Below are 15337 nucleotides of genomic sequence, written 5' to 3'. Positions count from 1 at the left end.
AGCTTCCATTAATCAGTAAGTGACTATGTTATTATGGAGTAGAACCCAGGGTATATGCTGTTTGGGAACTTGAATTTTAAATTTATTTTAAGTGGCACTACGTAAAAGTTGCAAAGTGCTGACATTTGTCAACTTCCAGAAGCTCAAAAGCTTTCACCTGTGACATAGCATGAGTGATAATATATATTTATTTCACGCCACTCTTTTTTGATGTTTAAATTATTATGTGATAATCTAGTTATCTGTCATGATTACAAGTATGATCTGAATAGTATTTAAACCAAGGTAAAATATAAAGATGTCTGTAAGTCATGATATAACTTCTCTACCATAAATTCAGCCAACTCCTGCTGAGTAAGAAAGGTGATCTTACATATCTCAGAAGAAATGTTACAATTGTAATATCATATTGATATGTTTGAATTATCCAGTTTTGCTTATATTTTATAAAGGCAGCATGGTTCATTTGCACAAATGTGTGAGTTAATTTTACTTAGCCTTATGTATCTAGGTATGCATTATATATTATACAATTTAGAAAATCTTATTTGAACTGTTTTATTATGGCATTAAAATTAATTAAAAATGCCTTTAAAGAACTTTGAAGAAAAATCATCAATACCATCAATATTAATTAAGTAATTTTTAAACAAATATGAAATTTGAAAACTGAAATGTTTAAGGATATTGAAATATTTGTGAAAATATATTTTGGTTTTTAGTTGACTTTCAACCAAATTTGTTTAAAATTATCATTTAATTTTCACTATGCTGTGGATTATTACTGATTTATAATTCTATTATGTTTCAATATTAAAAGATGTAAGTATTACAAACGGCATGTTACTCATATAGGTAAGCTTTTTCTTTTTTTTCAGCTCATTCAGCTATCTATGACAAAATCCTTTCTATTCATCATTATAAAAATACATCTTAGGTTAAAAAGGAATCAACAGAATTATACTGGAGGTGAAAACTGACAGCTTTAAATGGTTTTAGCATGGCAGTGAATCCCAAGTTTCAATGTCCTCATACTGGATTTTGTCTTTGAATAATTTTGTATATTCCTTCATTATCTTTATCAGTTAAGTTATAAATGGAGAACAATTTTATAAGAAATATTGAAAATGAATATAGAGTGTAAATAATACATCTGAGACTTTGTCCTTAACAGAATACGTACCATGCACTGGAAGTATAAAAACCTTGAGCTGGTAAGATATTAATCCATATGTTATAATCAAAAATAGCAATTAATGATGGATTAAGAAATGAAAGGATAAGGTCCATCACAATTAATTAGGCAATAGTGAAAACAGGTCTTATTATTATGTCTCTTTATGTTCGGATTTTAAAGATTACAAATACTGTCTGATCATTGGCTGCTTTTGCTTTCTTAGTAGTTTTTTCAATATACTAAATTTATAAAACCTGTAAGAAGAGACTCTAAACAAATTCTCCTCCAAGGATCGTTAATATCTTCTTTGCAAACAAAATTTTAGGACTAAGTTAGCCACATAAGTAAGAAAGGATATTAAGTGACTTTAAGGCTGTGTCAGCACTATTTTTCATAATGGCATCAGCAAAAGAGTGAAAGAAATACTAGAAAGAACAAGAGTGATGGCTGTGTTAGCAGTAACTCATACTGTTGTGATATGCACAGAAACTCCCCCAGGAGAACAAGGCTTGGGCTTCACTAGAACTTAGCCTAAATTAGAAAACCCAGAAGTCAGGCTTGTGTCAGAAGTAAAGAAATTCAGGAAGCTGACCTCTTTTGCCTCTGATCTCAAAAACAGTGCTTTAATTATTTTTAGACACCAAGGCTCAAGCACTGAAATACAATTTCAGTTTGCTAGGGAGATTACTATGCCAGTCTACCTTCGATGGAATGGCAATAAGGAAGCCCAGAATTGCACTGTATTGTTAAGGAAGCTCTTGTTCTGATTTAGGATAGTATACTTGTGTAGGCTGCTTAACTGTTAGTAAAATCTTAGGTTGTATATATGTGTGTGTATGTGTTTACAGTCAGTTTCTGCTAAAGCAATAATCAGTTTTTACATTAAAAACACTACATGGAATAAAAACTACAGTGAAATTTTGTTCCCCAATAAACTGATCAAGTATACCATTTTATAGATATGGGCCTTTACAGGTAGTATGATATAAGGTCAGGAAATGGATAGGCAAGAAGAAATTCAGATTCCAAGAAAGGCATTTCACTTCTTTGACTCACCCTTAATATTTGAGAAATGGGGGCGATTATACTGACTTGGTAAGCACACATAATTTTTTGTGAAGATAAAATAACTTTCGAGGTCTTTGAAATGCATGAACCGTTATACAAATGTGAGTAGGTATCATGGACCTGGAAAATAATAAATGCTCCATTACAAAGGGGCATTGATTTTATGTATAAATACCCTAACATTTCCAACCCTAGTAATCTATTTTGACACCCTAGATTTCTAACAATTATGTATAGATTACAAAAAGTTTTCTGTAATCTTTATATCTAGACTCAGTCTCCCCAAATCAATGCTTATCTTTTTTGGCAATGTGGACTATTCTATAGGAACATAAGCCTTATATCATGTTTCATTCATCAAACAGAAGTGTCAAGATCAACAGAAGCAACTTCTTCAGCTCAGGGCTGGGGTTAGATTTCATAGGTTGAGTAGTCCTTTTGCTTGATGTTATTTGATCAAAGTTGGTTGTTAATGACAACATTATTGGATGATTAAGTTACAGTATGCTGTTGATGGCCGTCCAAAGGGAGAAAAGAAAAGACTCATGCTGCCTAGTTACTATTCTTCAACAATTCTTTATCATTTAAATTTAAAAAACTGTATAATAAAAGAGCTTCAATACAGGAAAAGGATGAATAGTAAAAATGATACCACGAAGAACTCCTTATTTTACAGACCTGATGCCGACGCAGGCAAAAGCATATCCCTTGTGCATATTGCACAGGTTTTCACTATAATTTGTATCTGTATGATAGGTGTAACCTTTAATTTCCTGAATGTAGCCTTGTAAGGACGTACTTGCTATAATGAGAATTATTCAACATGAGTGTATGTTCTTTTATTAAATAATTTGGGATTAAAGGAGCTTTACACAGTAATAACTTTATACATTGATAAAGTCTGCAGACTGGGAATTCTTCCTAAATTTTTATGAGGGCACATACCTGGGCATAAAGATAACTATTAATAAAGAATCGTGCAACTAAACTTCATTATGCTAAATACTTAGGATATCTCAAAGTGTATTGCCCAAAACTTTGATAAATATTCTCAATTGTTTTTATCATGGGCAGGACTAAAATAGCAAAAATGAATTCTGCCATTAGACTCAGTATCATTTTAACGTGCTCCAACAAAAATTGTCTGCTAAATTTAATAGGCATTGCAATAAAATTACTTTTACTTCTTAGATTATTTTGTTTTTATTCAAAAAGAAGTTGAGAAAATCATTGGTGAACTGAAATAGATAGAGTTTATTGAATTCAGTTTTTTTTCCAGTTTAAATGTAAAGATATACTGCTTAATTATTCTAAACAATAATAAACACTCTACTACTCAAGAGAGGGGAAAATAGAAAATTAGAGAGAGAAAAAATTGTTTTGGTTAATATTTTACTTGTTCAGCTGTTCATGTCTTAAGTCCATCTTTGATTTAATGTCTGTAGGGAAGAAAGCTTTCACATGCTTTTCAAAGTTAGTTAATATACATTTCAACAGTAGTTGGTACATTGGTACTATTGCCTATGATTCATCAATATCAAAATATATTTGCCCAGGAGGGCTATGGTGTCAAAGATAGACCATTTGGGAATTAAATATTTATTTTAGAATCTTACTTTGTAAATACTGAATACCAAATAAATGTGTATATACACATACATCATATATATGTGATTTTCCATAGAGTTGTATTTTGTCTATTATGATAAAAAATCCACATATAATATTCTGCTCCTGAGAAATCAGTAAATTAGAAGGTGATCCAATTGTTTTCAACCTGGTAGATGATGTTTTATTCTCAAATGACTGACATATTGAATGTGAACATTTTAAAAGCTTCTGATGGCTAGTCCCAAGGGTCTGTGGTAATTTTGATCCTTCTCAGTAGCTTAAAAGTGACATTTACATTGAAAGACTAGAAGAAAAGTAGAAGGGGTGCTCACTTGGGTCTCCTGGGGGTCACGGTCTTCAAAATAGACTTCTTTATGCTTTCCCTTTACTCTTCCCTCCGAACCCCTCGCCAAGTCATTTCTCTTTGTGCTGAAAACATCAACTTTTTGTGTGTGTGTGTGTGTGTGTGTGTGTGTGTGGTACGCGGGCCTCTCACTGCTGTGGCCTCTCCCGTTGCGGAGCACAGGCTCTGGACGCGCAGGCTCAGCGGCCATGGCTCACGGGCCTAGCCGCTCCGCGGCATGTGGGATCTTCCCAGACCGGAGCACGAACCCGTGACCCGTGTCCCCTGCATCGGCAGGCGGACTCTCAATCACTGCACCACCAGGGAAGCCCCATGTATGTTCTTAAAGGATGATTTTTTTAAAAAAGCCATTTATATTCAGAAAGACACTGTTTCAGGTTTTGTATATTTTAAACTTGGAGATAAAAGATAAATGAGCATTCCCTTCAGAATAAAGTATTTCTTCCGAAGACTGTGTTCAGGTTTGCATGGTGTCAAGGCCTTTCTGCATTTCCTTAGGAATTTAAAAGTAACCAATAAATTGACAGGATTAGACACTTCCTAAGAAGAAAACTCTTCTGAACCTGGAGCCTAACAATAATGCAACGCTATCCTTTCTCATATCTAGAAATAATATAGGAAAAGTTAACCCATTCATTCCCTTTTTAGGTAAGAGCAGTTTGCAAGCAAAAGATTCCAACTTGCTAAAAATGGTCAGACATTACTTGATAAACAAAAAAATTGATGATGCCAAAAATTTATATCAAAATGATGAAATGTTCTGTTAGACATCATTGTTCTCAAATACTTATGATTTGCAATAGCAGATTATACCAGTTTAATCTGTCCCTTTTACCACGCTTGGTAAAAATGTTTATCTTCTTATGATACATGAATTGTTCAACACTTGATATCATTCAGTATCATCTCAGATGTGTTAAAGAGAATTTGCTTTGCAAAATCTGTAACATGAACACAACCGAAAAGGAAAGCTGGGGACTAAGAGGACAACCAAAGAATAATTCATTAATTTTATAATTATTAATCATCCTTAACCAGGCAGCTATATGCTTTAAAAGATATTACAACACACTCATTTCTAAGCAAGGAGTGACTGTCTCAGTCCATAACACTTTATGGGACTTTTTTTTTTTTCCATTTCCTCAAGGTTACTTCAACACTTTTCAGCTGTTGCTAGACAAGGATGTGATAAATGAAAGTAGTGAGTTCAAGTGATATGAATCAAAAAATGTAAAGGAGCTTCCTGTCAAGAGAAAGCAAAAAGCAATAATTTGAGGTTGATAAAGATTTTGCTTCAATTACTCCAGTAACACTTGCAGTAATAAAGACTTATGTAGCATTTACTGTGTAACATTAAACACTTTACATATGCTAATTCGCTGTGAAATAGAGTAAGACCTTCTGCTAGGTATCTTGAGAGTACCCATCTTTGCTGTCATTTTTCTTAAGAGTCTGAGAGTGTGGTAATGGCTAGACTACCACGCAGGTCACCACTCAGGCAGCTCTCTTCAACCATGAGTTCAAAAAGATGATTTGGGGTAGAACATGTTTTGACACTGAGCTGAATAACCTCTGTGGATCTACCGTTCACAGTTTTAAGTAAGCCCCTTTTGAAACTATTTATATCTTTAGCTTTTTACCTTTCCCTGGGACTAATGAAATAAAATTCTTTTTAATGATTAGAGTGTTATCTTTGTCATATTTGTCTTTAAAAATGAAGATATGTGGGGATGCTTTTCTCTAAGAACCTACTTCAGATCCACCTGTGTCCAATTAACTCCTTTAATCATTTAAAATTTTCTCTTCTCAAGATTTTATTTATAGTTCAGAGATGTGTTTCCTGAGTGCTGTCAACATTAATTTTATATAAACTAGTTTGATGGATTGCTGCCACTTTTTTACCATTCCATTCAGTTATACATTTCATTCATTCTGTTTAATTAATTCATTCAAAGAATTATCAAGTACCCAAAATGAGACATTCATTTTGCTAATTTCTATGGAATAAACCTCATGGCTTATTAGCAGAGACCTGCTATATATCAGCTTCTTATACACACTGTATTTTATCTTTAGTGAGGTGGTTTCAGTTAGAAGGTGTGGGTAGATTGAGGATTTTTTTTTTTTTTTTGCTCTTAGTTGACCAACCATGCTCTGTCAGAAGTTGTTTTGTTTATGCAGTAGCTCAAAAACACAGATCCATAATCTCAATCAGACTGTTCATATTCATAGATATGTTTGGAAAATAAAATTTAGCATAGTAAGTCTCAGAGGATTAGCCAAATAATGGAACAGGAAGAAGATTTAGCTACCTATTATTATTTTTATATTACATGGACCAAACATGTTCTCTAATATTTGCTTAGATTTACAATAGCTATTTATTTTTATTTAGAATTTGAGTATCTTTCTGCTCAGTTAAGTTCTGTTCTTTCCCTAAGCTTCACAGCTTTGCTTGGAAGATAAGTGCTTAAAAAAAAATATTTCTGTACTTTTGGTTGTAGTGGTGCTTGTGGTGATGGTGGGATATTTTCATCTATTTATTATTTATTTCCCAAGTTTTCTGATTAAAGAGAGGGTTAGTTCGATTGCTCCTAAAGAGCAAAACTTGGCATTAATTACATTCTCTTCCCGACTATCCACTTGATCAGTCCAATTTGAAGGACATTAAACACAATACAATATTGAAGATGACTAATTAAAAGTAAAAACTCTCCGTGTTTCTTTGTCTTACATTTTAAGACCATAAGGTGCTTTTCTTGGAATCTTTGGCTTCTTCTGAGAGATGATGGTTTATATCACTTCCTAGGCCTGAAAATAATTTGGCTTCTCACGACAAAGTGCTATTATTCTATTAGTTGCTAAGCATTTTGCTGGCATTTTTAGGGCCCCTAATTTATAAAATATTTCCAGGGATTAATCTATATTGACTCACTCATTTTTCATTATGTAACGAACATCTTTTGGAGGTCCAGTCTTTGCAAGTGTCTCTGTTAGAGATGGGGACCACAGATGAGTATGAACATCAGTGTCCTCAAAGTCTTATAGATCTATTTTACCAATTAAGTTAAATTATTTTTTGTCCGAGTAATGCTACTTTACAGTTTCCTAGAATGAAGTTCGATTCCTTATTTCTGCCTATTCCGTGGATTATTTTTTTTTTTTTGTCCACACTGTGTGGCATGCAGTATCTTGGTTCCCTGACCAGAGATCGAACCCATGCCCTCTGCATTGGGAGTGTAAAGTCTTAACTGCTGGACCACCAAGGAAGTCCCAGATTTTTGACACTTAATAGCTGTGTGATCTTGTTTCTCCATCTTCAAAATATGTATGAAATACCTGTACTGTTTCTGTCACAGAATAGTTTTAAAACTCTAAGATATTTTTCTTCTTCTTCTTCTTACTACAAATATTACTATTAAAATTAGGTACTTAAGTATAATGGTATTATTTTTAGGGTCGAAAATATGTTTTCCAGTGGAGTATCTTGTGAATCACATATTAAAAATTAATAAGAGCAAAGAAATTGCCTTCACATAATACTTTTGAGTATACCTGTTCCATTTCAGAATGATTTTGGAATGCTAATATTTTAATATTTTTGCACTTTATAAATGGATTGCTAGTCCAGATTTTGCATTCTGAGTAATAAAGATTTTCTTTGCTAATTTTATAATCAGTCTATAAATGTTATAGTAGCTTACTTTGAGATACAGTAATATATAGGGTCTGGGAATGTGGAGTTTCCTTTCTGAATTGGTTAACTTTTTGGGCCATAGCACTCTATGTATTCTGGAGTTGTTTGTTATGAGAGTAAATCTTTTAAATTTGAAAAAATTAGTGCTGTTTATTTTCATTGGAAGTATACAGACTTCTGTGATCTGGCAACAAGTGTAAAGTTTTATTTAGCTAGATTATTTGATGAACTGATCATTTATATCACTAAATATTAAAATTAAATTATCAAATGTGTTATTTAATAAATTTCATTATCAAGTTAATAAAAATTTTGTTACAGAATTAAGGTCATTTTAATTATTTATTTCATAAATTAAAATAACATAAAATAAACTAGCTACGTGGTAATCATGTTAATGACTTCTGGGAGTTGGCTAGCCTATTTTTGGAATTATTCCAGACCTGAATGGTATAAGAAAGTTCCTATTAGGATTTAAGTAGAAATTGAATCTGTTTAAGATGATTAGTCAGTGTGTGTTTAAAAATACTCTGGATTACATGTTATCAATCAAATATTATAGGGCCTTGTTAGCTTATTATTGATTTGTCTGAAAATATTAGCAACTTCTCGTGATGGATGTGAGAAACAGGTGTGTGAGTATCAACAAAAACTGGCAAATTTGATTTTATTGAAACGTCTTATCAGCTACTCAAAACAATGAAGCATAGAGATAGAGGAAAAGATTCTTACTGCCAAAGTAGAGAGAGGATTATTGAAAAGGTGAAGAAGCTTATTACCTCTCTATGCAGAGGATGCTGAAGTGACATGTACGAGAGTGGGTATGAGTTCATGTTAATTAGCAAAGAAGAGGAAGTAAATCTCCCCCACTAAACAATATGCTTCATCAGTTAAGGACTGTTTATTTACCATCATTTCTCAGCATCTAACCCAAAGTATAGCATCTGTGAGGAATTCAAATAATAGAATTCTGGTCAAAAGTTAACAACAACAAAAAAAGAAATTATGGGCAACAAACAATTTATGAAAGATTATAAGCACTTTCTATGTCTATATAAGAACTCATTCATTGAAATAAAAAGGATATTGAGCTGGGCTTCCCTGCCGACGCAGGGGACACGGGTTCGTGCCCCGGTCCCGGAAGGTCCCACATGCCGCGGAGCGGCTGGGCCCGTGAGCCGTGGCCGCTGAGCCTGCGCGTCCGGAGCCTGTGCTCCGCAACGGGAGAGGCCCGCGTACCGCAAAAAAAAAAAAAAAAAGGATATTGAGCTTAAAAGTATATAAAACTACATTGGATAAGTGTTTGAAGGAAAACAGAAGGAAAAAATGTCAAGAAATCTGAAAAAGTATATGATATGAACATTTTAAGAGGGTTATATAAAAGCACATGGCATATGGTGATTGTTCACAGTGATTTTTTTGGGCTGCTAGAATCAGAATGAGCTATGTAATTAGACAACCTGTTCATAATTATTACTGTGATTGACATTATTTGAAGCACATTCAAGGTTGTTCCGTAAGACCCAGGATTATCATAATTAATGAATATGTAAATGACTAATTGATGGTGACTTCTGCCATATCAATATTGCTATATCTTAAAGGTTCTTGAGTAAGTATGCAGAAGGCTCAGAATCTGGTTGAATACAATGCAGTACATTTTGTGTTTCATCTTAGCATTTTCCCTTAGCTGTGTCACATCCTGGATAATATTAGACATGACACATTCAGCCTGGATATTATAAACAAAACATAAGGCAGCTGAAGGATGTAGTCATTGAAGAGACTCACAATTTAAACCACCTTCTCTCTGTGTTAGTCATGTTCGAGAGTATATCATTTCATAAAAACCTGTGCAAGGAGTTATTTGGGGTTATGAGAGTCTTATAAAGTCATCCAAGATAGTCTTATAGAGATATAATTGCTTTTTTAGTTAGTGCATTGACTAAGGCATCTTAAAGCGTTTGTGGCTTGGCAGTGAATGAAATGTAGTTGATAGTTAAAAGAAATAAGAGCGTATAGAACACATTTGGTTACTTATTGTAAAGCTCATGTGAAATCACAGAATAGTGTTAAATCAATGGAGATCTGCGCAGATAATTATGTTCATGTACCACTGACTGTAAAAGGTTATGTGGACAAAAACGGAGGTAAAATTTTCAATACAGTGCTTGATTTATTATAGGCATTAATGGTGATTATTTCTAAAATGATTCTTTAATGCCTACTGCATATATGTGTGTTTACATAAGTCTGACTTTAATATAAGTGGACTGTTTTAACAAGCTACACATGAAAATGATTATCAACATCTTAGGCATGTGTCTTTTAAACATGAGATTTTGAAATGTTAATTTTTAAGAAATACTATATAGAAGCAACTCTTATTTTCACTACATCTTTAGTTTTATTTCATTTATCAGTATGATTTAGCTATCTACAAAATGTTAGCTAATCAGCTAAATAATGACATTATATTTCACAAGTACATCTAGCTAACTTTCAACTGAGTAAAGCTTAAAATACTTTTGGACATTTTAGAACTTTATAAAAGGATGAAATATAAAATTACATAGTAAAATTCTTTTAATATTTTAAGAGACTTGGAATCCAAGTAATTTATAATTTTTACAAATATGGCATTGTGTTGTGTGTTTACAGAAGATGATAATTGCGACGTCACATAGATAAAACCTGATGTATATTTTCCTCCAATGTGTTTGCTTTTCTTGTTTGGATTTTTGATTGTATTCCTCTCCTTTAATTTGTCCTGATTTGAATAAGTCATGAAGAACAAGAGTGAAAAAGCCAAAATATGCAATGCTAGGTATATCTGTATCCTTGTTCTAGTCTTATGCAAGCAAGGGGTTCAGATTAGTAATGACTGATGTGGCATTTTGTTTAACCTATGAAATCTTAAAAGGCTTCATCTCATGGTAGTATAGATTTCCAATGACACAAAATATGAATGATATATCTAATTTCTTCTCTTTATGATAGATCGGTTGAAATTGAATCACCATGGTCATATACACTGAAAGCATTTTTACCCGTAACGTTCCCTCTGTTCTCTACTCCCATAGTACTTTGTCTGGTTACTAATACGTTACCCATCAAATGGCACGAATGAGTTGTACGTGTGTCTATCTTCCCTATCATAATGGGAGTTGCTTGGAGGCAGGAATTGTGTCCCAAGTTCGTTTGTTTCCCCAGCCTCTACCATATGGAGGTTGCGTGTACAAAGCAATCAGTAAACGTGTGGAATTAGATTGTATTCAAATAATTTTTGTCAGACATTCTTGTTCATTTGACTCTATGGATTTGAAAAGTGCCTTTATCTATATACAAGAGGATGTGGTCAGTATTAAAAACTGGAATAAGACATTGCTTTAAATAAACTAATGAAAATACTGAAAAGGAAATATTTGTATCTATTTGGTTATCTTTGTATCTACGTACATATCTGTATTTATGCCTATGTTTATATTTATGTCTAAATCTATATTTGATTCATACATTTTGGAATTTCAAAGTAAATACCTTGTTGCATCACCATTGGTCATCACAAAATTGAGCTAAATTTTAGAAAAATAATGGTATAATATTTTGTGATCACAAAGATAAAGCCCATATTGTGTGCTATTTTTGCATAATTGTGCTGTATTGTCCTATTTTGTTTCGAGTTGCCCCTCACTCTAGTCCGCTTTCCGGTATTCATAGTCATCTTTCTAAATGTAGGTCTGGTGATGTCACTTCTTAATTCTAGCTTCCTAACTTGCCATGGAGGATCTTGATAATTCTGCTCTTGTCTGTCTCTATGCACTAATCACTAGTCATTTACCCCATTATACTCCCTGCCTTCTGCCACGCAAAACTCTGGAGTCCCCCAAACAGGTCAGGCTGTTTCATACCTCTATGGTTTTTCCCAGATATTCCTTTCTGTCCAAAATGCCCCTTTCTGTGGTATTCTCCTAGAAAACTCAATCCCCCTTAAAGATTCAACTCAAACTATCAATTCAGAAGCTTTCCTTCCTTTCTCCAGGCAGAACCAATCACAGCCTTCTCAGTATAGTCACTCTGTATCCTGAACCTACTTCCATTTTTACACATAGTAGGTCATTTCAATATTTGTTTTCATCTTTGTCTCTCTTTCTACTAGGATAAAATCTCTGAAGGTTGGATCCCTGTTTTTCTATCTTTTTATCCCCAGAACCAGACATACCATTTGGGATATAGCAGGTGCTCAATGAATATTTGTAGAACAAATTATCTTTAATCTTCACAACCACATATGTTTACAAATGAGGATGCTGAGGTCTGAAAAGATTAACTTGCTCAAGGTCAGACAGCTAGTGAATGAAAGATATTTTTCTTACAGTCTAGGACTCTTTCATCAATTTTGCAGCAGTGTTCCTGTCTTTTCTCTCAGGAATAACGAAAGAGCCATTTATGTTCAGACCCATCCTCCTAGATATGTGGAATCTAAAAAATGGTACAAATGAACTTATTCACAAAACAAGAGTAGAGTCACAGATGTAGAAAACAAACTTATGGATACCAGGGCGGAAGGTGGGGAAGGATAAATATAGGAGGTTGGGATTGACATGTACACACTACTATATATAAAAGAGATAACTAATAAGGACCTACTGTATAGCACAGAACTCTCCTCAGTACTCTGTAATGACCTATATGGGAAAATAATCTAAAAAAGAGTGGATATATGTATATGTATAACTGATTCACTTTGCTGTACAGCAGAAACTAACACAACATTTTACTTTTTTAATTTATTTATTTTTGGCTGCGTTGGGTCTTTGTTGCTGTGCGGGGGCTTTCTCTAGTGGAGGTGAGCGGGGGCTACTCTTTGTTGCGGTGCGCGGGCTTCTCATTGCGGTGGCTTCTCTTATTATGGAGCATGGGCTCTAGGCACGTGGGCTTCAGTAGTTGTGGCACACGGGCTCAGCAGTTGTGGCTTGTGGGCTCTAGAGCGCAGGCTCAGTAGTTGTGGCACACGGGCTTAGTTGCTCCATGGCATGTCGGATCTTCCCGGACCTGGGCTCCAACCCGTGTCCCCTGCATTGGCAGGCAGATTCTTAACCACTGTGCCACCAGGGAAGCACCTAACACAACATTTTAAATCAACTATACTACAGTAAAAATTTTAAAAAAGGAAATTAAATTAAAAAAAAAAGAAAATTGAGTCCTTGTGGCTGCTCTGATGTAACCCACATCTATCTGCCCAGAGAATGTTTTTCCTCTCTTTTCATGCCTGTGAGCACCTCACCACTTCTTGAATTGGCTCAGGCTCTGCTCTCATCTTTTTTTTTTTTTTTTTTTTTTTTGCGGTATGCGGGCCTCTCACTGTTGTGGCCTCTCCCGCCGCGGAGCACAGGTTCCGGACGCGCAGGCTCAGTGGCCATGGCTCACGGGCCCAGACGCTCCGCGGCATGTGGGACCCTCCCGGACCGGGGTACGAACCTGCGTCCCCTGCATCGGCAGGCGGACTCTCAACCACTGCGCCACCAGGGAAGCCCTCTGCTCTCATCTTTTTGTCTGGTTTGATGTATCTGACTTTATTTGATCTCGATTCAGATTACTTGATTTTTTTCTTTCTTTTCTGATGACAAGAGTCAAAGTGTCTGCCTGGTATTGCTCTTCACTAAAATTAGTCAGCCTTTCTATAGGAACTTGCCGACAGCCCTCCCTTCCAATAGTACTTCCTCTTTTGCCACCATCACCATGACTATTCAGATCTTGACGTGTTCAGGCAGAAGCCATTTGGGGACATCAAGGAATTGATTTTTTCAGGTGTATCTAATGATGTGTTAAGAATTTTTAATAACTCCCTTCACATATATTTCTAAATACCAGTATATGAAGTGTTAATATTGTAAGAAATAATTTTTAAAAAGAGTTGCTTCTCTCCGAGACTTCATATATATTTGTATACAGATTACTGTTTCTTGCCAAAAGTTGTTTAGCCCTTGCCCCTTATCTTAGACCTAGGCTTTTACTTCCAGTTGCCTCTGACATACTGCTTTTTAAATGTTCACTGTCACATTCCTTGCAATATGTCTAAAACTCATCTTTTAACTTTCCCTCCAAACCAAAATTTTCTCCACTTCTCCACTTCTGTCAGTAGCATGCCCCCTACATTTTAAAACTTTCTGTCAATCTAAAATCTTTTAAAATTCCATCACGTCATTCCATGTAGTTATTTGTTAGTACTTCCTCTCCATCATCCACTAAGGGGACCAAGGCATCAATATCAGTTGATCGTTCAAAATATCTCTCAGAATCAAAAGTCCTTCAGCAACACCTGTTGTAATACATCATCACCATATCGCCTCTTGGTACAGTAGACACTTCCTGTCTCCTCTTTCTACATCCATCAAGCCACTCTGTATAACTCAGATAAGTTAATTTTCCTAAGACACTACTTTTATTATGTCATTATGTCTGCTCCTGCCTATTTATTAAGGCCAAATTCTGCAACCTGACAACTGAGGATTCAAACAGACCAGCTTTTTTTCATGTTTCCTCTGCCAGGATTTGCCCTTTTAAGCTGCTTTCCCCATTCATCCGAGTAACCTTTCATCCTTCAACAACTCACTTTAATGTCACTTCCTCTGTGAAGCCTTTTCTGAACTAATTAATCATTTCATCCTCTGTGTTTTTATAACATCCATCATATTATAATACAGATAGCTATTTACCTGTCTTTCTCAACTACTTTTGAGTTCTTTCAGGTTGAGGACTAGATTTTAGTCATATATTTATTCCCAAAACACAGTACAGTATCTGGCATTGAGTAGGAAGTTAATACATGTTTGTTAAATGAATGAATGAATAAAACAATAGTGCCTTTCTTCTTTTCCATGTGTTCTTCTCAGCTCTGTGCATTCACTCACACTTTGTTTACTTTTCTGAAAAGCCTTTACACTGTTCTCCAAAAATTCAAACACAGCATATTTTTGAAAATAGTTCAGTACAAAATGACACACATATTCAGTATTATTAGAACTGTTTAAGTGTAGGCATGTATGCAACATCTCCAAGAGGTGTCTGTATTAGAGTGGTAGGATTTATTGTTACTGTTAACAATAAACTTCTTGTAAACAGATTTTAAAGTTCTCCATTTTACCTTATTGTTTTGCATTTTGAAAGTTGTAGAATGGCCTATCATGGTGTCCTTAAAATATAGAGTAGAATAAAAACTGTTGACTATGCACCATAAATATATTCTTCCCTGTACACAAACACATGAGCATGCACGCAACTTTACAGTTACTTGAAGGATCAGATCAAATTCTACCTCTTCCATTAAACTTTCCATAAATAATTCTGTTTTACCGTGTTTTGCCTCAAAATTCTTTAGCATTTCTAGTCTGTAGGAGAAAACTATTATTTTGTTCAG

The 15337-nt window shown here is 34.5% G+C and overlaps 1 protein-coding gene across 1 annotated transcript in view; it reads left to right on the top strand.

Moving 5' to 3' along the window:
- Positions 1-15337, top strand: part of TRHDE (thyrotropin releasing hormone degrading enzyme) — a 390487-nt gene that overhangs the window by 208056 nt on the left and 167094 nt on the right. The gene's annotated exons all lie outside the window — the stretch shown is intronic.

Source organism: Phocoena phocoena, chromosome 11 (assembly GCF_963924675.1).
Source record: "Phocoena phocoena chromosome 11, mPhoPho1.1, whole genome shotgun sequence".
NCBI classification, from domain to species: domain Eukaryota; kingdom Metazoa; phylum Chordata; class Mammalia; order Artiodactyla; family Phocoenidae; genus Phocoena; species Phocoena phocoena.
This window is presented reverse-complemented; position numbering and strand designations above follow the sequence as displayed.